General features: G+C 39.8%; 1 protein-coding gene across 5 annotated transcripts in view; it reads left to right on the top strand.

Moving 5' to 3' along the window:
- Positions 1-22,643, top strand: part of LOC110835936 (uncharacterized) — a 221,932-nt gene that overhangs the window by 138,777 nt on the left and 60,512 nt on the right. Inside the window, exon 1 of one of the 5 annotated variants that reach the window (XM_022076658.2) lies at positions 8,725-8,832. The exons of the other annotated variants lie outside the window; for them this stretch is intronic. The gene's annotated coding sequence lies outside the window, so the exon portion shown is untranslated. Of the gene's footprint in view, positions 1-8,724; positions 8,833-22,643 lie in introns of those variants that run through there. 5 annotated transcript variants of the gene reach the window in all.

The raw sequence follows: 22,643 nt of genomic DNA, 5'->3' as shown, positions 1-22,643 counted from the left end.
ATTCACAGTGGATGCTCCAAATTGGGTGTTTGGGTCTAATTGCCCGTCATCGCAAAAAAACAAACATGTTTTGAGGTGTCACGTGCGACCTCTGACTTCAGTAGTTCTTTTCATCATGATTGAAGCTAGAAAGGACATGTGTCACGCTTTTGGGTAATACGAAATGCATACAGAATATTTTACGGAAAACCTGAAACATAAAGACCATTGGACACTTCAGAATGTGAGAAATCATGATATTAAATTAGATCGGTAAAGAAATATATTAATAAGGAGTAAAGTAGATTCAAGTGGAAATCGATGCTGTTAACTGAGTTATTTTAAGACGTAAATATGTGTACATGTATCTTGTTAAATTCTCGTAGAATCGGAAATTGTTCCGGATAGACGTAAATATGAACGGGGTACTTATTCCATATCAGCTACAAAGTTTTCATGTAACGCAAAATTCATATTGTCTCTGTTTAAAATACCCTTCTCAGCTGCGTATAGTAAACACTAGTATTCACGTGGAGGAACTGAGGAACACAATGAAACAACCCTTCAGTCGAGACTGGCTGACGGTCTCTGAATGTAAGCCATTGCGTAAGACGTGTAATAAATCGTCTGCATGTCTGAAGGTTTCTTTAGTGCATCTAATAACGTGTTACTTAAAAATAGACGTTACAATGCATTATTTTTCGTTGGATTAGAATCTGCCATTCGCTCTGTTTCACAACTTCTTCATTTTCTCTTTTGATGCTTTGTTTCTCGTTGTTCCTCTTCGAATTTTGGGTCATTAATTTCCTATCCCCGTCATCTATTCACATCTGTTCCCTGTCTTTTTATTCTTTCCGACATTTTTTTGCATTTATCTTATTTATGAAATCTCTGTTATCACTTCCTCCGTAAAACAGCAATGACACCAAATCTGTTCACTCAGATGTTATTTGATCCAACACAAAAAAAGGTGGCTTGTAACAAATCACTTCCCTTTGGCGAGGTTTGCCTGCATTTATCTGTGTTTTCAGTATTTTCGAACAGCAGACGAATAGTTGGTATAAGCGTTTCAGGGGAACGCCGTACTTAACCGTTAGCCCTGTAGATGGAGACAGTATGTTCCCCCGAAACATTGGTTACCACCTGCAAGTCCAGACGGCGTCACAACCCAGAAGACCACCTCAACATCTTAGCGTCTTTAAGGACCTCAGATTTCGTAATCACTTTGATATTTCATGTTCCATTCGTAGTCTTCCTATGATAAGGTTATTTTATTACTTGATAAAACTTATTTAATTTTCAGAAACATTATGAACGCTACAGAATTAAATATTTTTGAGTTTAAAATTCAAAATTTCTAGAATTAACTGGAATGAATCTGGATTAATTTTTTCCAGCGAGAAATTCAATATTTTAGAGTTCTGGCTTTAGGGAAACAATGAAACTAAAATAAATTTGAATATATTTGATGGTACCGAATTACTTCAATAAAGGCAAAATATAGACTGTGTAAACTTAATCACCTCATTGTGTATCAACAGTTACGAATACGTGTATTAAAATACGAATTCTTCAGTAATTAATCCATTATGAAAATGACAGTCAAAAGAATTTGGAGATTCGCCAGTGAGAAAGGTGGCTACATGGATATTTGTAGCGGCCCGCAATATCTTTCAGAGCAGCATGTGCCCATGTGCCCATGGGACGGTGGCTGTGAGGAATGTAAATGCCAACATCAGTGCTGTGAAATTGCTAAGGCTCTTGCAAACATTTTAACAAACTTGTCTTCGGAATTTCTTGTAAGAAATAAATGTCGCACTTTATTACAGCTGTGCATTACCAGCCACGATAAATACAAAATTCACACTTGAAGATCGTAAGAATCAATCAGTGACCATTGAATTTACCTCATATTGTAATCTCCTCCCTATACGACTCTGATGTAATATCGTGCGATGTAAAAACATGCAGAAGGAAAATCTTTTCTTTCTTTTTCTTGCAATCTTTTACACAATAAATTCTGTTGGCTCGCGGGGACACGTCTGTAGTGTTTAATTACTAACAGCCGAGTATCTGGGAGTTTAGAAAACTTGTTGGGCCACAGGCAGCTTCTCATTCCTCTTCCCATGCCTTCAACCCCTCATATATGACTGGTGGATTCTGTTTAGGCTCTTGTAATTATGAGTCCTCACCCGTTAGACAACACATCTAATCGAATGGCATCTGAAAACTTTAAGATTTCTGTCTTCTGAGTTGTTGCGCTGTGTAGTCTGGTCGATGTTTACCAACGTTTCGGAGGTCATACTGCCTCCATCATCAGGGCGATGAGTATGAAGATTTCTGTCTTCTGGGATGTTGCGCTGTGTAGTCTGGTCGATGTTAATCAACGTTTCAGAGGTCATACTGCCTCCATCATCAGGGCGATGAGTATGAAGATTTCTGTCTTCTGGGTTGTTGCGCTGTGTAATCTGGTCGATGTTAACCAACGTTTCAGAGGTCATACTGCCTCCATCATCAGGGCGATGAGTATGAAGATTTCTGTCTTCTGGGTTGTTGCGATATGTAGTCTGGTCGATGTTTACCAACGTTTCGGAGTTCATACTGCCTCCTTCATCAGGGCGATGAGTATGAAGATTTCTGTCTTCTGGGTTGTTGCGCTGTGTAATCTGGTCGATGTTAACCAACGTTTCAGAGGTCATACTGCCTCCATCATCAGGGCGATGAGTATGAAGATTTCTGTCTTCTGGGTTGTTGCGCTGTGTAATCTGGTCGATGTTAACCAACGTTTCAGAGGTCATACTGCCTCCATCATCAGGGCGATGAGTATGAAGATTTCTGTCTTCTGGGTTGTTGCGATATGTAGTCTGGTCGATGTTTACCAACGTTTCGGAGTTCATACTGCCTCCTTCATCAGGGCGATGAGTATGAAGATTTCTGTCTTCTGGGTTATTGCGCTGTGTAATCTGGTCGATGTTAACCAACGTTTCAGAGGTCATACTGCCTCCATCATCAGGGCGATGAGTATGAAGATTTCTGTCTTCTGGGTTGTTGCGCTGTGTAATCTGGTCGATGTTAACCAACGTTTCAGAGGTCATACTGCCTCCATCATCAGGGCGATGAGTATGAAGATTTCTGTCTTCTGGGTTGTTGCGCTGTGTAATCTGGTCGATGTTAACCAACGTTTCAGAGGTCATACTGCCTCCATCATCAGGGCGATGAGTATGAAGATTTCTGTCTTCTGGGTTGTTGCGATATGTAGTCTGGTCGATGTTTACCAACGTTTCGGAGTTCATACTGCCTCCTTCATCAGGGCGATGAGTATGAAGATTTCTGTCTTCTGGGTTGTTGCGCTGTGTAATCTGGTCGATGTTAACCAACGTTTCAGAGGTCATACTGCCTCCATCATCAGGGCGATGAGTATGAAGATTTCTGTCTTCTGGGTTGTTGCGCTGTGTAATCTGGTCGATGTTAACCAACGTTTCAGAGGTCATACTGCCTCCATCATCAGGGCGATGAGTATGAAGATTTCTGTCTTCTGGGTTGTTGCGATATGTAGTCTGGTCGATGTTTACCAACGTTTCGGAGTTCATACTGCCTCCTTCATCAGGGCGATGAGTATGAAGATTTCTGTCTTCTGGGTTATTGCGCTGTGTAATCTGGTCGATGTTAACCAACGTTTCAGAGGTCATACTGCCTCCATCATCAGGGCGATGAGTATGAAGATTTCTGTCTTCTGGGTTGTTGCGCTGTGTAATCTGGTCGATGTTAACCAACGTTTCAGAGGTCATACTGCCTCCATCATCAGGGCGATGAGTATGAAGATTTCTGTCTTCTGGGTTGTTGCGCTGTGTAATCTGGTCGATGTTAACCAACGTTTCAGAGGTCATACTGCCTCCATCATCAGGGCGATGAGTATGAAGATTTCTGTCTTCTGGGTTGTTGCGATATGTAGTCTGGTCGATGTTTACCAACGTTTCGGAGTTCATACTGCCTCCTTCATCAGGGCGATGAGTATGAAGATTTCTGTCTTCTGGGTTGTTGCGATATGTAGTCTGGTCGATGTTTACCAACGTTTCGGAGTTCATACTGCCTCCATCATCAGGGCGATGAGTATGAAGATTTCTGTCTTCTGGGTTGTTGCGCTGTGTAATCTGGTCGATGTTAACCAACGTTTCAGAGGTCATACTGCCTCCATCATCAGGGCGATGAGTATGAAGATTTCTGTCTTCTGGGTTGTTGCGCTGTGTAATCTGGTCGATGTTAACCAACGTTTCAGAGGTCATACTGCCTCCATCATCAGGGCGATGAGTATGAAGATTTCTGTCTTCTGGGTTGTTGCGCTGTGTAATCTGGTCGATGTTAACCAACGTTTCAGAGGTCATACTGCCTCCATCATCAGGGCGATGAGTATGAAGATTTCTGTCTTCTGGGTTGTTGCGCTGTGTAATCTGGTCGATGTTAACCAACGTTTCAGAGGTCATACTGCCTCCATCATCAGGGCGATGAGTATGAAGATTTCTGTCTTCTGGGTTGTTGCGCTGTGTAATCTGGTCGATGTTAACCAACGTTTCAGAGGTCATACTGCCTCCATCATCAGGGCGATGAGTATGAAGATTTCTGTCTTCTGGGTTGTTGCGCTGTGTAATCTGGTCGATGTTAACCAACGTTTCAGAGGTCATACTGCCTCCATCATCAGGGCGATGAGTATGAAGATTTCTGTCTTCTGGGTTGTTGCGATATGTAGTCTGGTCGATGTTTACCAACGTTTCGGAGTTCATACTGCCTCCTTCATCAGGGCGATGAGTATGAAGATTTCTGTCTTCTGGGTTGTTGCGCTGTGTAATCTGGTCGATGTTAACCAACGTTTCAGAGGTCATACTGCCTCCATCATCAGGGCGATGAGTATGAAGATTTCTGTCTTCTGGGTTGTTGCGCTGTGTAATCTGGTCGATGTTAACCAACGTTTCAGAGGTCATACTGCCTCCATCATCAGGGCGATGAGTATGAAGATTTCTGTCTTCTGGGTTGTTGCGCTGTGTAGTCTGGTCGATGTTAACCAACGTTTCAGAGGTCATACTGCCTCCATCATCAGGGCGATGAGTATGAAGATTTCTGTCTTCTGAGTTGTTGCGCTGTGTAGTCTGGTCGATGTTTACCAACGTTTCAGAGGTCATACTGCCTCCGTCATCAGAGTATGAAGATTTCTGTCTTCTGGGTTGTTGCGCTGTGTAGTCTGGTCGATGTTTACCAAAGATTCATCGCCCTGATGATGGAGGCAGTATGACCTCTGAAACGTTGGTAAACATCTACCAGACTACACAACGCAACAACCCAGAAGACAGAAATCTTCATACTCATCGCCCTGATGACGGAGGCAGTATGACCTCAGAAACGTTGGTAAACATCTACCAGACTACACAGCGCAACAACCCAGAAGACAGAAAAATTCAAACTGGCCGCTGTGAAAACCTCAAATCTTACATCTGAAAACTTTCGTCATTTTTAGACACATGGTACCACGCACTTACCCCTTTGAGCCATTATTTCTCCAACAAACATGAAGGGGTTAAAATAAATAGCAGATCACGACCCATGCGTGCTTTTTTTTTAATTCTGTCACGTTTTGCCCAAACTCGAAACTGTAACTTGAAACTTTTTAGTTCTTTCAAACTCCAATGTGAAGTAACTGGCTTTGAAGCCAATAACTTTTACATTATGGCCTTTGCAAGTGTTTGAAACCCAAAGCTCTCTCGCTGCCTGAATTATCTACCAGCAACCAAGATTGTTAAATAACAATTTTTCGAGCCACGTGTTCTCTGTTATTTGGAATCTGGACTACTTCGTTGCTGTATAGGGGTTACATTTGCCCAGTAAAGAGCAAATTAAATTACATCCGACATCTGGTATAAAATCTAGTATTCAGTTTGAAGGAAACACATTTGGTATTTCCAAGAATTCCTAGGTTTTCCACATTATGCTTTCATTTTATTCACGTCGTTCAAACATAAAACAAATTACTTCACGTGAAACAGTGATGACGCCGCGGCTGAATGAGAGACGGGCGCTGTGTGCTGTGTCAAAATGGCAAAGCACGATACGAAACGAATCTACTTATTTTTAAAGCTCGATGAAATCGTATGCTCATACACTGACGGACGTGTCTCTTAAGACGACGCTGAATTCTGTGATGAATATTAATTCTGCCATTCTACCGACTGACTGACACAAAATCGGGGACATTTTGCCCCGGTTATGTTTCGAAGAAAATTTAAATTCGGATTGGTGCAACAAGAAACTTAAGTCAATTAAACTTTTAGGAATGCTTGCAGTTATTCCGTCCGGAATATTTTTCCTCCCCATTTGGTGCGTAAATCATAAAAATAAATAAGCTAAACTTTAATTTGAATTAAGTTTATAAAACTCGAGACTTTCAACCAGAAAATCGAATTAGAATAGGGGAGACAAGAAACGCGCACAAAGTTTTAGATGGAATGCTTAAAAAAAGAAATACCTCTCGGGAGGTGGCTTAAACGGGTGGGTAATTTCAAAATAAATCTTTCTCAGATAGAATCAGTAACATGGACTGAACTGGCTCAATATAGGGACTAGTGGCGGGCTCTGGTAAACAATTTAATGAACCTTTGAGTTATACAAAAGATGGTAAATATCTTGACCAGCTGACGTACTGTCAGATTCTCAAGGATAATTTTACTTTGAGGAGTTGTGTGGTTTGTAATTTTAATCGGCTTGTAACTTTAGACTTTTTCCACCATTAGGCTTCAATATCTGAAAGGATGCAAGTTCATAATTAGAAAATAACTGTGATTGCCATTTGTAATAAATTGTAATTAATCCATCGTAAATGAAACAACGTCTTCAACGTGACGGGATTTTGACCCCGGGAACTTTGTTCTGGATTCCAAGCACGACCGCCTGTAACAACGTCTACCTTTGTTCTCTCCGCGGTTCGACTCGCATTTTACTCAAAGTGTGTTTGGTTCGTTGAGTTTTTTTTTCTCGGGAATTGTGTGTAAGGTTAGCTTTGCTCTTTTCGTTTCTTTTTAGGAGTGTTTGACTAAAGCATCTCTTTTTCTTTAATCTTCTAAGAAACGTTTACAAATGACCTCAGCGTAATATATTTTACTTCAACCCAGTTGAGACAAAATAAATATAATATTATCTAACATACCATTTTAAATCATGATTTGAAATATTCCATTTTTGCACTAATTGCATGAGATTAATTCATATTTGGAACTGATATTTGTCCGTTCTCATTGTCTGTCAGCTTGCTTCATTGCCAAAATTGCTAAACGGATTTTGATTAAATTTGGTATTGTGTGTGAACTGCTACATGAACATGATTCTGGCCCCGTATTGGCGGAGTTTTAACACCTGTTTTTATACCGTTAATCAAATTTCATCGTCTACCTCAAAACCAACTTTTTAACGAACTAGATGGAAAACATACGCCTAACGTAACAATGCTAGTGATTTCGTATTTGATTTGTTCATGAAAATCCGCCATTCCGAAATCGCAGGAGGGTCGGTGTAATGCACTACCAAAACGCCCGTAACTAAGAAACAAATGCTAATTCGATGATGCCGGCTGGCACACTGATTCACTATGAATGTTGGCCGCACTCCCTAAAGGCAGAAGCTCGTACTACATCCGGTTCGCCCTCTATTGACACAGTCTTGAAACTTTCCGATCGCACCTCGTAGAATTTCAGTTCACGAAAGCTCTCATGTAAATGGTAACGGCAGGCTGGTGATTCCGTGAAACACGACTTTGAACTTTTGTGAATGGTGCAAGTGACGTCATATTTGTCTGAATTAAAGACCTTTGCATGAGTTTGCCTGGTGCCTCACTGTCTGCATTAATATGTCATCATGAGAGATTCCATCAACGTGGTTATGCGAGCAATACTACAGATGTCTGTCTGTCTGTCTGTGTTGGAATAGCCCCTCCCATACTGGTTCAGTTTCACTATCGCACGTAGGAAGACACGTAGTTTCAAATGAATTTCCGGTTGGTGTCCGAATGTAACCATAGTTGGAACGTGTCTTTAAATTTTGATGAATCTCCTCATTACTAATTATTATGATATTACGCGGTTCCTAGTTGTTACGTACGGACAGATTGACAGAATGCAGGCATGGCTCAACTAATATACGCGTTTATTCAATTTAATTTCGAACTTAACAGTTCTGCTCCTATATTCAGACATTTTTGAACAGGAAATGCAACACGCAATATGTCCATGTGGTTACAGACGTCCTGACTTTTGTGGACGATATTGTTTCCCAATTGGTAATTAATGAGCATAATTTCATACTATTCGTTGCTATTTTTCATTTATGAGACAAGTTGTTATGATACACGCAATTAAGGCGTTAAACATGATGTCAAATATAGCAGTGGAAAAACAAATTGCGTACCATTTTAATGTGTACTTTGCATAACTTAAAAAACTCACACACATTTTTGTGCGTTAAAGGTTTGCAAAAAATATATTACGTACTATTGAAACCTCATGTGAAGCAGTTATATATTTGACAAAAGGAAACAAAAATTAGACTTAACCTACAACGTATCTGATCATACTTTAGCAGTGTGAACAGCTTTGCAGCAGAAGGCTGTTATAATAAAACCTGAATTGAGTTGCGACCACGATTTCGTTTGTAGCGTCTTCGGGTTTTAACCACAACATTCGCTATCAGATTGAGTTCAGTTCAGTGTTCAGCAGCAGTGGGACGAAGATGGTTGTTATGTTGATAAGTTGATAAGAATACGGATATCTGTGCAATAATAGATTTTTAACAGGATCAACTAACATCATATCCAGTAAGGTATGTAACATAGCAAAGAACACGTTTTAAAAAACAAGTGTATTGCAATTTATAACACACCTTTTCATTCCTTCTTAATAGAAATATGTCTAAAACTCAACGTACTAAGTTCAAATAAACTGGTATAAGTGTTTGAATTATTAAGTGCTTCGACATGTATAACAAATTCCTCTATTTTTACATTCTTCTAATAGAATGTAATATATCTTCACAAGCAAATATTCTCTCAGCGAGTCAAGAGGTTCCTTACGTTTTATATAACCTAAAATTCATTACAAGAGCCCACCATGAACCCTATCATAAAATAAGACGTATCCAGCCCACATCATTGAACTGTTTGTAGGAATCTCTTATGTTCCCTTCCAACCGGGGTTTTCAACAACAGTTTTTATGTTATTTATGGGAATCGTATGTCATAAACACATGTACGGTCGGTGCATATACTTTCTGTGCTGTATAGAATGACCTCGTCGTAACAATTTACGAAAGGGGAATCATTACCTAATACAGACATATCACTAGAGCAGACTTGAGTTTCCTACGAACACTGAAATGTGCACATTCTTTAACAAGTAATACGAAATATATTTCATTAAACGCGTCTGTTATATTTACTTAAATAATATTTCGCATGAAAAATTAATGTATTCGTTTATAATTTCATCGACGCTATATAGTCTGAGCTACTGAAAAAACTTTGTTAAATAAATTTTAAATAAATGTATCATTTCTACCCATTTTATATCACCAGTTACATTTTCATGGAATACACATTCTTTATATAGTTTATTCGATTGTATTGTGTACACACCATATTTGACATGACATGAATTCTGAAATTGTGTTTAAAATTCGTCGTGAGTGATCCGTTAATACTCCTTAACCACTAGTAATTTCACAACCTGTCACACTCCACTTTTCATCCGTAATTTGTCGATTTATTTTCCCGAAGTTTACACTCTTTGACACTTTCAGTTTTATGTTTACAACCGAAACCCCTACAACGCACTGTTGCAAACTGTAATCACATACGAGGTGCGATCGGAAAGTTTCAAGACTGCGCGTATAAAAACCTGTACACTTATCTCAGGTATTAAATTCATCTATCACCCTCGAAGTAGTTCCCCTGGGAGTGAACACAACGATCCCAGCGCCGCTGCCAAGCCTGGAAGCATCCCTGGAAATCTTTCTTTGTCAGCCTGTCAAGCACCATCTGCGATTCTGCCTGAATCTCTTGCCAAAGACTCGCCAAAACGGCTACGGAAACCTATGAAATGCTAAAGCAAGCATTTGGGGAGTCCGCAATGGGTCGTGCACGAACATTTGTGTGACATTCACGTTTTAAAAATGGCCGAACCTCTGTCGATAATGACGAGCGTTCTGGACGACCATCTTCGAGCACAACGCCCGAAAATGTTACAAAGATTCGGCAGGCCATTCACGAAGATCGACGTCGTACCATCAACGACTTGTGCGACATTGTTGGGATAGGCTATGGGACCTGTCAGCTGATTCTAAAGGAAGAACTCCACATGCGACGCATCCTGTCTGAGGACCAGAAGCAGAATCGACTTCTCGTTTGTCAGGAGCTCAAAGATCTTGCAAGAACGGACCCCAACTTCCTTTCTAAGCTCCGTGTGACTTCTTCCTCTTCCCAAAGATGAAAATTCAGCTAAAGGGAAGGAGATTTGAGACGATAGAAGAGATTCAGGCAGAATCGCAGATGGTGCTTGACAGGCTGACAAAGAAAGATTTCCAGGGATGCTTCCAGGCTTGGCAGCGGCGCTGGGATCGTTGTGTTCACTCCCAGGGGAACTACTTCGAGGGTGATGGATGAATTTAATACCTGAGATAAGTGTACGGGTTTTTATAGGCGCAGTCTGGAAACTTTCCGATCGCACCTCGTATTTCAGTTTTGACAGAATGCACTCGGAATCTTTTTCACCACCTTGTACTCATTTCAAAACACAAGTCTTCAAGCGGTAATTCATTTCTGTCCAAATCCTTTCTAGAGCTACTATTGTAGGAACAAGTTCATATGGACTTACTTCATCATATAAACTCTTAAATATATTTGTAATTATTAGCATACTTTTAGAAGCACGAGTTTCTCGGGGCTGTCAAGACGTCTTTTATGAATATTATTTCACACTTCTCATTTCCCGTTATTTTGCTGCGAAGCGAAAAGATACGGTCTGAAATAATGGCATGTAATTATAAACGGAAGAAGATGGATTTTCTTTGGCGTTTGTAAGAAGTGTTGTACCAGCATTTCCAGTCGTCCTAATGGGATTCGAAGACCACAGCTAAAATGGATCAAACGAAGTAAATGAATTGTATGAAATGAGGTTTAGGAGAAATAATATTTGCCTCATCCTTTCGCAGTGCACCCTTTTCTCATGAAAGAATGTATGAACGTGTAAATAACGATGTAATAATTCGATTTAAAATAGATTCCGTCTCAAAGGGACTGGTTCATTATGGAATAATTATACAGCATCTTGTGTGTTGGAAATTATGTAGAAATACAGTGTTTAAATTTTTAATTAGTTGAACAGCATTCCTTCCCAGAGAGTACCAAATCTGTTAGATCTCTCAGTCTTTTTGTCATGTAGGGAAATTTGATTTTGGTTGGATCTGAGGTTTTGAGTCTGTAGATGGCTGTCTTCTGGGCTGCTTTGCCATTTAGTCTGGTAAAACTTTACCGACGTTTCAGAGGTCCTTGCTGCCTGCAGCATCACGGCGTTCATCGCAACAATCCACAAGACAGCCATCTTGATTTTGGATGTAACTAATCCGAAGATTATGGAAGTAGAATAATAGAAATTTTCTAATGAAATTGGCGGTCCTTTCAATAACGTAACTTCTAAAAATAAAGAAAACTGTGTCGTTTTACGCCATGTAGGCGCTTGGGGGGAGAGGATATTTAGTTCCTACTTGTTCTTAACCTCGGCACTAAATAGGGGTGAGTGGTCACCGGGAAAGGACCCCGGTACCCATTGGATAGGAGGCTGGGTGAACCCTAGAGGTTGGAGGAAAAATCCTCTGCTTGCATTTAGAAATAAAATAAATGTGAAGTAGAGTAGATTCAGGTGGCTTGAAATAGGACAATAATTCTTCTCATTCCACAGAAAGCTGAAATTTGAACAGCTGCACAAGTGTAAAATTCTCTTGGTGGGCTCTGCTCCATGGAGTTACTTAATAATTAAGTTCGATAGCAATTTCTTGAAAAGTTTTGTTGTAATGAGGAGATGTGGTTATAATTAAATTCGATTAACAGCCTTTAGTATCGACGTCAACAATTCTCGATTCCATATCAGTTCGTTGATTAGTATCGAAAGAAATACGCGACCTCCAGCTTTGTGTCTCATGTTCCTTAATTTGCAACATGTTTGCTTTGTGGGTGGTCTGTGATGTACTGGGATACTGGGAACGACCCGTTCTTCAAGTGCCTGATCACTGCGGGTCCCAACTTTTCGTTGGCTCGATCTATGGACATTCGGTAGGACTCCTTGGACGAGGGATCGGCCCGTCTCAAGGCCTCGAGCCTGTACACAGGACAGCACAACACAGAAAAACGCGGACAGACATCCATGGCTTGAGTGGGATTCGAACCCACGGTCCCAGTGACCAAGTAGCACAAGGCCCACGCCTCAGACCGCGCGGCCACTGCAGACCCCGGTCTGTGATGTTGCCAGTCAAATAGGGCAATAAAATATTCATAACCGGGCGAAACAAACGCTTTCGGAATACTCTGGAGTGAGTTTACGAGTGCAGGTGTTTTGTACGAGTACCACCAGCTGTCAAATGTAGGCTGTTTCGCTGTTTGTAGCAGTGTCATAGTGAAAGTATACAAGGACGTACGGATCGCGATGACAGATACCACGCGCTGTAGGCTATGAGCGCGTCCCGGTAATCCGCATTAATGTTGGCCCGACACAGATAAATATTACATCAGCGATGGAACGCTAAAAGCATTGGACGTAACAAATGGGCTCCTCTTGTGACACAAAATAGCGTAAAATGTCTCTTCAGGTGCCTCTCCGACATGTTTTAAAGTTTGCCGCGCATTTGTTCTGTATCCCCGTGCACTTATTAGATTCAAAATCTCTTATGCAGAAGTTTGCATTCCTCTTTCTTTGATTATTTATTTGTACACGTCTCTGTCTCTTTCCTCCGCTTTCTCCCTTCAAATTACGGGCATGTATCTTTATGTGTGTATGCATGTTTGCTTAGAGCTCAGGAAGGGATAAAATCATTAACACCAAACTTTGTTTGCTTATTTCTTGAGAGTGGAAACAGAATGTCGGAAGGTTGAACCTCCGGAAGAGTGCCCTGAATTTAATTCCCGATGAAGGCACCAAGACTGAAGTTCTGTGTTTCTGGCGGGAGATTACAGAAATAAAGACCATAGCCTAGCTGCTGTGGGTTTGAGTCCCGAGGAAGAACATTTCTGTAGCTTGGATACTAACCTCGATATAACGGGCCAAAAGAACAATATTATTTGTTTCGGCGAGAAGATTACGTGAACTAAGGTCATAAACCCAAAATTCTCCCGGGTTAGAGACTCTGTAAAATTTTGGGTTTGGGGATAATAAATATTTTTTGATATTCAATATTTGCTGGATATAGGCCGTAAAATTTTCAAAGTTATTCGAAAGTCGTTTTTTAAACGTATATTTCTGCCGATCTGCGAGAATCTGTAAGCCAATACTCATGTCACGTTTAGGTCACGGGTAGTCCTAGGTCATGCCAAGATCACGACAATGTCAGCTAAAGGGTTTGCCGAACAGAGACCATTAAATATTTCAAGGTCATCCGAGGACAATTTTTTTTCAGTGTAAGTGGCCTACGATAATGTGAAGGCAGCTGACACATAACACAGCACAAAATGGTCGCTTTTGTTTAAAACATTCGAACCAATCCTGGTGTTCCAGTGACTCAAGATCATACGATACTGTGGTCAGCACGCTCGATCGATGTTACTCCGAATGTCCGATAGATTCGTTGACTGATATTGTAGTGATCTTTAAAAGTTGAAGGCGGCAAAGAAGGTACTGTCAGTAGGCAATTATATTAATGATGTAAAGTATACTGAAGTTAGGAACAGAAACGTCAGGAACACACATTTCAGCCATCTACATTCTTATTCAGCACAAATGAATCATCAGAGTTCATAAATGGATGCGGAGGGAGACGCGATTTAATAGGGAACTTCCTAGCCTACATCAGAACATCAAGAAGGTACTTTTATCCAACATATTTGCTTTTGAGAATACTGTAATGCAACCTAGAAGACAGAGATAGAAGAGTCGACTTCCCCAGAGAGCTCTTAAGTCTGGTCCAATGCGCCAAATCCTAATTGAGTGCGCGTAATTAGTCTTCCGTTTTAAATCCCATGCTGCCATCTTGGACGGGTTTAAGGAAACAAAGCATTTCCCAGAGTATCAACGATTCGGCTTGAGAATGTTCTACTCACAATATATAGAGAATGTGTAGAGTACGTAGCTCGCCAAATATAACTAGACTGGTCAGGTCGAGGAAGATGAGATTGGCAGGGCTTGTAGCCCGCATTGGAGTGAAGAGGAATGCATATAGGATTTTGGTCTGCGATCCAAAAAGAAAGAGACCACTAGGAAGACCTAGACATAGGTGGGGGTATAATATATATTGAAATGAATTATAGAGAAATAGGATGGCGCGGTGTGCAATAGATTCATTTGACCCAGTAAAGGAACCAGTGACGGGCTCTTGTGAACACGGCAATGAACCTTTGTGTCCCGTAAAATGTTGGGAAATTCTTGAGTGGCTAAGCGACTGTTGTCTTCTCAGGGAGGACTTGGCTTCATGGAATAAGTAAAGTACTTAGAGAATTGCAAATTTATTTTCTCTTTTATAAATTCTCGTTTAGAAATCATGTGCAATAGTCTGTTTCATTGTTCTTATTTTGACAAAGGAATATTATGTACTTCAGTAGGTAACAATTTCAGAAAATTTAATCATTTTATTGAATGACTCAGTCGCAGCTGTCCACGTTCGTTTGCCTCGTGTACGACCCTAGTCAATAGGATCTTCTCACAGAGCTTGCCGACCGTCTTAAGAAGAATGATGGGTCTGTAGGAAAAGGATATCTTGGGATCCTTCCCCGTCTTGGCTATGTGAAGGGCAGATGAATTTCTATTCACCTTTCCTGCACAAAGCATGGCGTCACGTCACGTTTTCACTTTTATCATTTGCCTTGGGCGGAAATTCATATTGGATTCAAATCGAATCTTGTACACGCTGATCAACTTATCTGTATCATTCCGTTGCACACGTAAAATATTCAGATATGTCAAATGAAATGCTCCTTACTGAGTTGTACTTATATGTCATCTTCGCACATTTTGTAGATGTGCTGATTTATAAAATATTTTACCTGAGCTTTTAAGAAGTCGGGTTTAAAATACACCATTACGGATCGCAAAAAATTCATCCAAAAATTTTAAATGCGGGTTCAGGGGAGTGGTTCCAAGGTTTAACTTAGACGCAGAGACTCCAAATTATGCGTTCCATGCAACGAAACAAAAATGTAGCGAATTTTCTTTGACATCGTAACTTCCAATAACATTCACCTGGTACTGGTATATAGGAGCAGGTTACGTAGGTGGTACATTTTATCTGTATTCGGTATATAACTGGATCTAATCTCATTCACTTCAGTTCATTTCACAGAGCCTGTAGCAAATCATGCGACTTAGACGCTCTCTGTAGAAAGACGACTTGCGACAGAATTTAGACATACATTATACGACGTTATTAACTTATTCATACTATCATGTTATATACTGATATTTCCACCATGTGCGGTCACGCTCATTCAAACCACAGAATTTTAGACTGTATAATAAGCGTTTCATTAATTAAAATTCAGACTTAATATATTTTAGCTCATGAGCTTGTTACAGGAAACACGTATATAAGTAGGTTTATAACGTAACTGTCCTCAGTGCTGTCTCAACTCCTCTGCTGATTTCGTTGAAATCTCGTTTCCAAATATACGAGCTTAACCCTGACATGTCTGGAGATGCATGCGCGGCGCAATAATTCTGTGGAGTACCTGGCGCCCATGTGACTGAGTAGTGACGTCATCGCAGGGATTCCCTACGTGGTTGCACGGCTGGCTGTGGATTCCCCACTCGGAATTCCCCCGTGAGGATAAATTTTTGCAAGATGTAAGATCTAAGTGTTAATCACTTAATTTTCCCTTGGCTACTGGAATTTTTATCGGCTCGCAAATGTTTTGTTCGGATTACATTTATCTATTTCTGTGTCAAACAGCGTCATTGCCTGGCCCTGGCCGTGATGATTTGATTATTGACCATTGAACTTTGGTGTCAGCTCTGTTTATGATCGTCTTTGTAGTAGGATATGAAACTCAATACAACTTGCTTGTCCCCATCTAACCACATCGACCTTGGCTGGGGAAATTTTAATGTCACTGAGCTTACCATCTCCGCGACATCGCCTAATGCTTAATGTTTTCAATGTTCGTTTAAAAACTATGTTACTCCATGCCGCTTTACGCTTTGAAGAAACTTCCGCGCAATCCTTGCCTATATTCCTCTAGATTAACTGATTTCCATATCTATTCTTCGTCCAAATTATAATCTATAACATAATACAACTCCGTGAAAGTACAATTTAAACTTTTCGACGATATGTTTAGGAGAGAGAATTATAACCTCTGGAATAATCGATCAATGACGTTTATGACGACTTCACTTGGAGCAGATGAATGATTTATTCACATGAGTAGGGGATGGGGGAACTAATTTTGACAACCGGTGTTCAATTCGCGGACCGTAATTACGAATATTTCGCAACCAGACACTTCCTCTCGTAGAAACAATGCAGGTCTTCGTTTCAAGCGCTCGTTAATGTTATAATGTTGTAGTAAGAAAAGTACTCGCCGATATCAGATTTCATAAAAAGCTTTCAGCTGTTTTTGAGTTGTTCGATTTGAGCAGACAGACGCCTCGGAGATAAAAGCAATACCTTTTAAACCTTCAACTGCAACTCACACCCCGGGCGCCTTCAAGTTCTCTCAATTCCTGTTTAATTATCTCTTCTGTCTCATCTTCCGCTTCGTATAAACCCAATTCCTCTTCGTCCTTATCGTTTCTCATTAGTCAAAGAGATTAGAGCGTCCTTCAACAGTGCTAAATCTTGAACCCTTTATTCCAGCATAAATGGACCTACAATTACTCCATTCACACACAGAAGAAGGCAATGGCAAACCACTTCTGGATCATCTGCCAAGAACGTATATGAACAGGTCCCAGTCCGAGAAAAGGATGGAAGGATCCTATTCATATGGACCTGTCGTCAGACAGAACACTAAATAATAATAAGATGAGGTGGTCTAGCGGTTAGAACGCTGGCCTTGTAATCCTGGGGTCTCGGGTTCGATTCCCGGCGGTGCCCGAATTTATAACTTGTGTTGGGCAAGGCCGTGGTCTAGGCAACACGGAGTTTTCCTCCGTGGCATCCCAACAATTACTCCATTCACACACAGAAGAAGGCAATGGCAAACCACTTCTGGATCATCTGCCAAGAACGTATATGAACAGGTCCCAGTCCGAGTAAAGGATGGAAGGATCCTGTTCATATGGACCTGTCCTCAGACAGAACACTAAATAAAATAATAAATAAAACCCAGATTCCCTCTGGGTATTTCTGTAAATATGACGAAAAGATAAGAGACAAAGAGAAACCTGATAAATCTCTTATCAGTTGACTATACGTACAATATTTTAAGTTCTGTTTCATTATGATTACCAACAAATTCAACCCATCACATATCATCTTCTACATTGAGGATTATCTTGAAGAAATCTAAAGAAAATTGGATATGAAGATACTAATTAAATTCATCTGGTTCTTGTATCTTGTGGTAGGCTTTTTGTGAAGACGATAATGATTTTACGTATCCATAAAAGTAGACGAAATTTTTGACTAGCTAAGCAACAAGAAGATTAGCAAAGCAGACTCTGATCCTTCGTGTTATCTTTGAAATGTTTCCCCCGAAATTCTACGTGTAATTTGATCAAACCTAACATCTAGGGTAGCCTGGTTATTATGTCATCGAACCAATATGTGTGTACACCTACGTATAATTAATTGCGTGTGTTTGACATTTTACGTTTATTAAGTATGTTGCTTACTGTTTGCAGTGTAGGATATTACTCCTTGGTATTTTTCTAACTTCTCAGTATATTTATATTTTTCTTCACATTGTGTATTTCTGTTTAAACCAATACCACTGTTTGTCTCATAATTTCTGACGGATTCCCCCTCATATTTCTGTATTTAACATTTCCATTTCTCTTTTTATTTCCTTAAATGCAGTTTGTCATTGTGTATCTTCGTAAGTACCCTTCAAATTTCCGGTGACACCGGGTATAAACCCATTTGCAATTAATAATAAATAAATAAATAAATAAATTCCAGTTCATGGATCAATAATTCTGTCCTTTGCCCACTAAGTCCTCTTTCCAACTTTAATTTTCTCGAATCCCAAACCTTTTAAAGTCTGTTCTTCGCTGATCACAGTGGATGAGCAGTCTAAGACAAGTACGGTCTTGGATGGATAAAACACTCAGACCGACCACGAACAAATCTCTGTTACTGAGCTTGTAGAATCCCCGAGGTACACATCAGTATATTAGAGTGTACTGCTTATGTTGAACTGTTGTATATAATTTGTATAGACATATGAAAATAGCAGCTTAGAGATCACTGTTGGGAATTGTGTCGTGGTACCCGTAACGTGGTGTTCAGATATTCATATCAGCGAGCTGTGTAGCAGATGGGAAAGAACGTTCAAAATCCAGGACAAGGGTCAAGATGTGAATACCGCAGAGATAGCTGTTTAATTGATTAGCGGCCGAGAGACCTGCGCCCCTGTTTAGTTAGTTGAAGTGAGGACTGCATGTTTGCTTAATCGTGATTAATTTCGTATTTTGTCTATATATACTCGGCTTTGCTCATAAATTAGAAACGTTTCCCAATCGTCCCGAATATTCTCTACGCACTTTCATCCGTTGAGAAACCTCTCACAGAAAGTAAACATGACGTTAAGAATTCTGGCGCGTGTTCTCTGTTAATGCCTCGAGATTGACATTCGTGAATGGTAAATCAGTCGATGGTTCATAAGCTATAACAGCGTCATTATCTCGAAAACCGTAACACCTTCGAATGAAATGGAATAAACATAAAACTTGAAGATTTCTGTCTTCTGGGGCGCTGTGTGGTCTGGTAGATTTTTATCAACGTTTCGGAGGTCATACTGCCTCCGTCATCAGGGCGATGAGTATGAAGATTTCTGTCTTCTGGGTTGTTGCGCTGTGTAGTCTGGTCGATGTTTACCAACGTTTCGGAGGTCATACTGCCTCCGTCATCAGGGCGATGAGTATGAAGATTTCTGTCTTCTGGGTTGTTGCGCTGTGTAGTCTGGTCGATGTTAACCAACGTTTCAGAGGTCATACTGCCTCCATCATCAGGGCGATGAGTATGAAGATTTCTGTCTTCTGGGTTGTTGCGCTGTGTAGTCTTGTAGATTTTTACCAACGTTTCGGAGGTCATACTGCCTCCATCATCAGGGCGATGAATATGAAGATTTCTGTCTTCTGGATTGTTGCGCTGTGTAGTCTGGTAGATGTTTACCAACGTTTCAGAGGTCATACAGCCTCCGTCATCAGGGCGATGAATCGCCCTGATGACGGAGACTACAGAGCGCAACAACCCAGAAGACAGAAATCTTCATACTCACCGCTGTGAAAACCTCAAATCTTACAACATAAAACTTATTTTGTATGTGTTTCTCTTACTTTCGTTTGAAGCATACGTTCTTTCCTTTGGATAAATATTTACGGAGTTCCGCTCGAGAAGTGTACACGAAGGCATATGTAAAGTATCAGGATTTTTTTTTCGATTTCAACCAAAACTCCAATGCGTCCACATATTTCAGCAAATCTCTCTCCGTAAAAAAATTTCTCAGCAATTCCCGAATATGTTCGGACAGACAGACCAACAGAATGCCTTATACAGTCTTTTACTGCGTCTATAGACTTGTTCTGATGAACCAGAGCCGTGACAGAAATATTTAAAAATGAAGAAACAGTCACTGCTTTCATCTAAAAAGTCTATAATAATATTTCTTTGGATAATTTCTTTACTGTTCTGCGCCAACGATAATTCAAACACCTATTAACAGATTATACAGGTATTATACATGTATTAACGGCTATTATGACGCAACAGATAGAAAAATAATATTCGTTGGACTAATCGATACTACGCGAGTTTACAGTGACACTGACATCTTGCGGCAAGATGAATTTCAAGACATACAGAAACCATATTTGTTTAGTTACACTGCACAAAAATGTGAAATTTCAAGGGCTGTAATATTACGTCGGTCACGTTCTTAATCCGCATTATTACAGCTGTTGCCCTTAAGTGTTGAAAACAATTCATTGCACCCCACACCCAGCTTACCCCCATGTTCGTGTAGTTGCAATACAGCACGTGTAACCCGCCGCGTTTTCCAACCGTTCCAAGCCCATGTGCTCCGCAGTCACAGCTGGCCGGCCACACCAGGGGGCGAAAGACGTGCCCGCAATGCACTCAGGTCAACTGCGTCTATGAGAATGTTGTTGGCACCAACTGCCATGAACTGTGGATACATTTGCGAAATTGAAAATAAGACAAACCTTGAAGCCTTTTGTTACTGTATAACATTGAAAGAACGGAATAATTTGCATGCGTTTTGCAAGGAAATAATTTGATCTGTGTATGTTTTATGGCCGTAATTTAAAAATATTAATGATATTAAAAGAATATTCCCGTTGAAATTCAACGGGAAATTATTTATGTCGTATCTTCTTTTTATATTCCATGTTTTCGTTTCTCTTATCCCTTTCGTGATTTTATCTTCTTTAGAAGCACTTCCAAAAACTGCCGAATGATAGTAGCACTTATACATTTATTTATGACACTGAAAAATAAATTTTAACTTTTCCTTCCATAACGATATTTGATATCCTTTCAGGTTCCGGGCTGTTAATTCCCAATCTGGCCAGAGAAATCTTGTAGCACGCAGATTTTTCGAGGAAACAACAAATAAAGTTTCCAGTATTGATTAATTCAATCGTTTTTATTTACTGTAACATTATGAATGTGCCTATAATTTTATTCAAGGCAATGTTAAACATGAAATGAAAAATAACGCCATATAAAATTGAATGTCCTATCATTTAGTACACTGTGTTATAGGAACGCAAAATACACTCTTACGTTCAATGTAGTCAGAATCCTGTTCCACTTGATTTCCTCTTGAACGTGTCTGGAACTTCCCTTTTAAGCTCCAGAATAGTAGCATTCCATTTCCTCGATGTCGCGTGTCCATGGCAGAAACATCCTGGTGAAACCTTTCACTATGTTCGTCGCAGACGTCTCCAGATTTCTCGGATATATGTACCAAGTGAGAGTGCAGGAAGTGGATTTTCAGCTACATATTTCAATCCATCATTCTGTAGACTTCAAGCATTTCCTCAACTAACCAACTACCTGTTGTTTGGAGCTTTGTGGTTTCCCAGATAATTCTCTGCAAACTGTATTCTCAGTTCGTCCTATGACTTCATTAAAATTTGCTTTATCAGAGGACGGACGCAGATCCATTCTTTTACCTGTGGAATCATCTGTTCCAAACACCAAGAACCTTCTCCATTCCGATTCATGGTCTTTACACAATTTTTTATCAGTCCAGGCTTGATGTGACGTAAGGTATAACTGTCTTCTGTGTCATTTTTAGCATTCTTGTAGCCAGGAAGAATTTTCTCAATCTTCTCACTACTAGGCCATTCTGTCACAGCATGGAAACCAAGCCTTGGGCGATATTCCTCTTCGCTAAGAAGCAGCGATATTTTGTATAACCAATAGAAGATCTATGACTTCTAAATCTCCATAAATATTCCAACAGTGCTTATTATGCAGAAATATAATATTTTTATACTACACTTTTATGTGCACACCATGGGCAGCTGGATTTCATACTAAATTGTTTTCATTATAAAATGTGCCTTCTGACTTAACTTTAAAGAATGAGTGACCATTCGCCAATTCTCAAGCTTATTTGTATACCCTAGATTTCTCGTCGTTTCATAAACATTGTTATTATAGGATATTTCACCATTCATAGAAAATAAAGTTACAAATTCTTTTTCCTGATAAAAAACTGAGCGCTTTGTGTGTTCTATTTTTTTTAAAAAAAAGGAAATTTCATTCTTGTAATCTGGAACCAACAACCTCTGCTTGAATCGAGGGCATATTCAAGTCTCATACAAGATTATTTCGGTTCCCTTCAAGCCATTGTATAGCAAATTACATAGCACGCACGTTTTTTAAGCCAGGCCCTGGGATTTAAAACACACGCTGAATAGTAAATATTCCAGTTTAGTTCTGGCCACCAATTTTATAACCAAAATACAGTTTGTTATCCTCCTTTATGACGGGCGTTACTTTTGTTGTTTGAACTTCAGAGTGAATTTACCACAAATATAAGTAAAACTTGTTATTAGTACACCAGTCTGAAATATTCAATATTAACGCACATATTTAGGGTTAGAATCTTCAATTACACTGAGGATGAAATTATTATGTGCAGGGTTGCCAACAAAACATCCCGCTTTGATGAAAAATACATCATTTAACGAAAATATTATGTAGTAAAATTTTATTATTAATTTTCTTTTTAGTGTTATTCTTCA

This window comes from Zootermopsis nevadensis, unplaced genomic scaffold, assembly GCF_977971745.1.
Source record: "Zootermopsis nevadensis isolate Lab colony 2312 unplaced genomic scaffold, Znev_1.0 Znev_ptg000061l, whole genome shotgun sequence".
Classification (NCBI taxonomy): domain Eukaryota; kingdom Metazoa; phylum Arthropoda; class Insecta; order Blattodea; family Termopsidae; genus Zootermopsis; species Zootermopsis nevadensis.
This window is presented reverse-complemented; position numbering and strand designations above follow the sequence as displayed.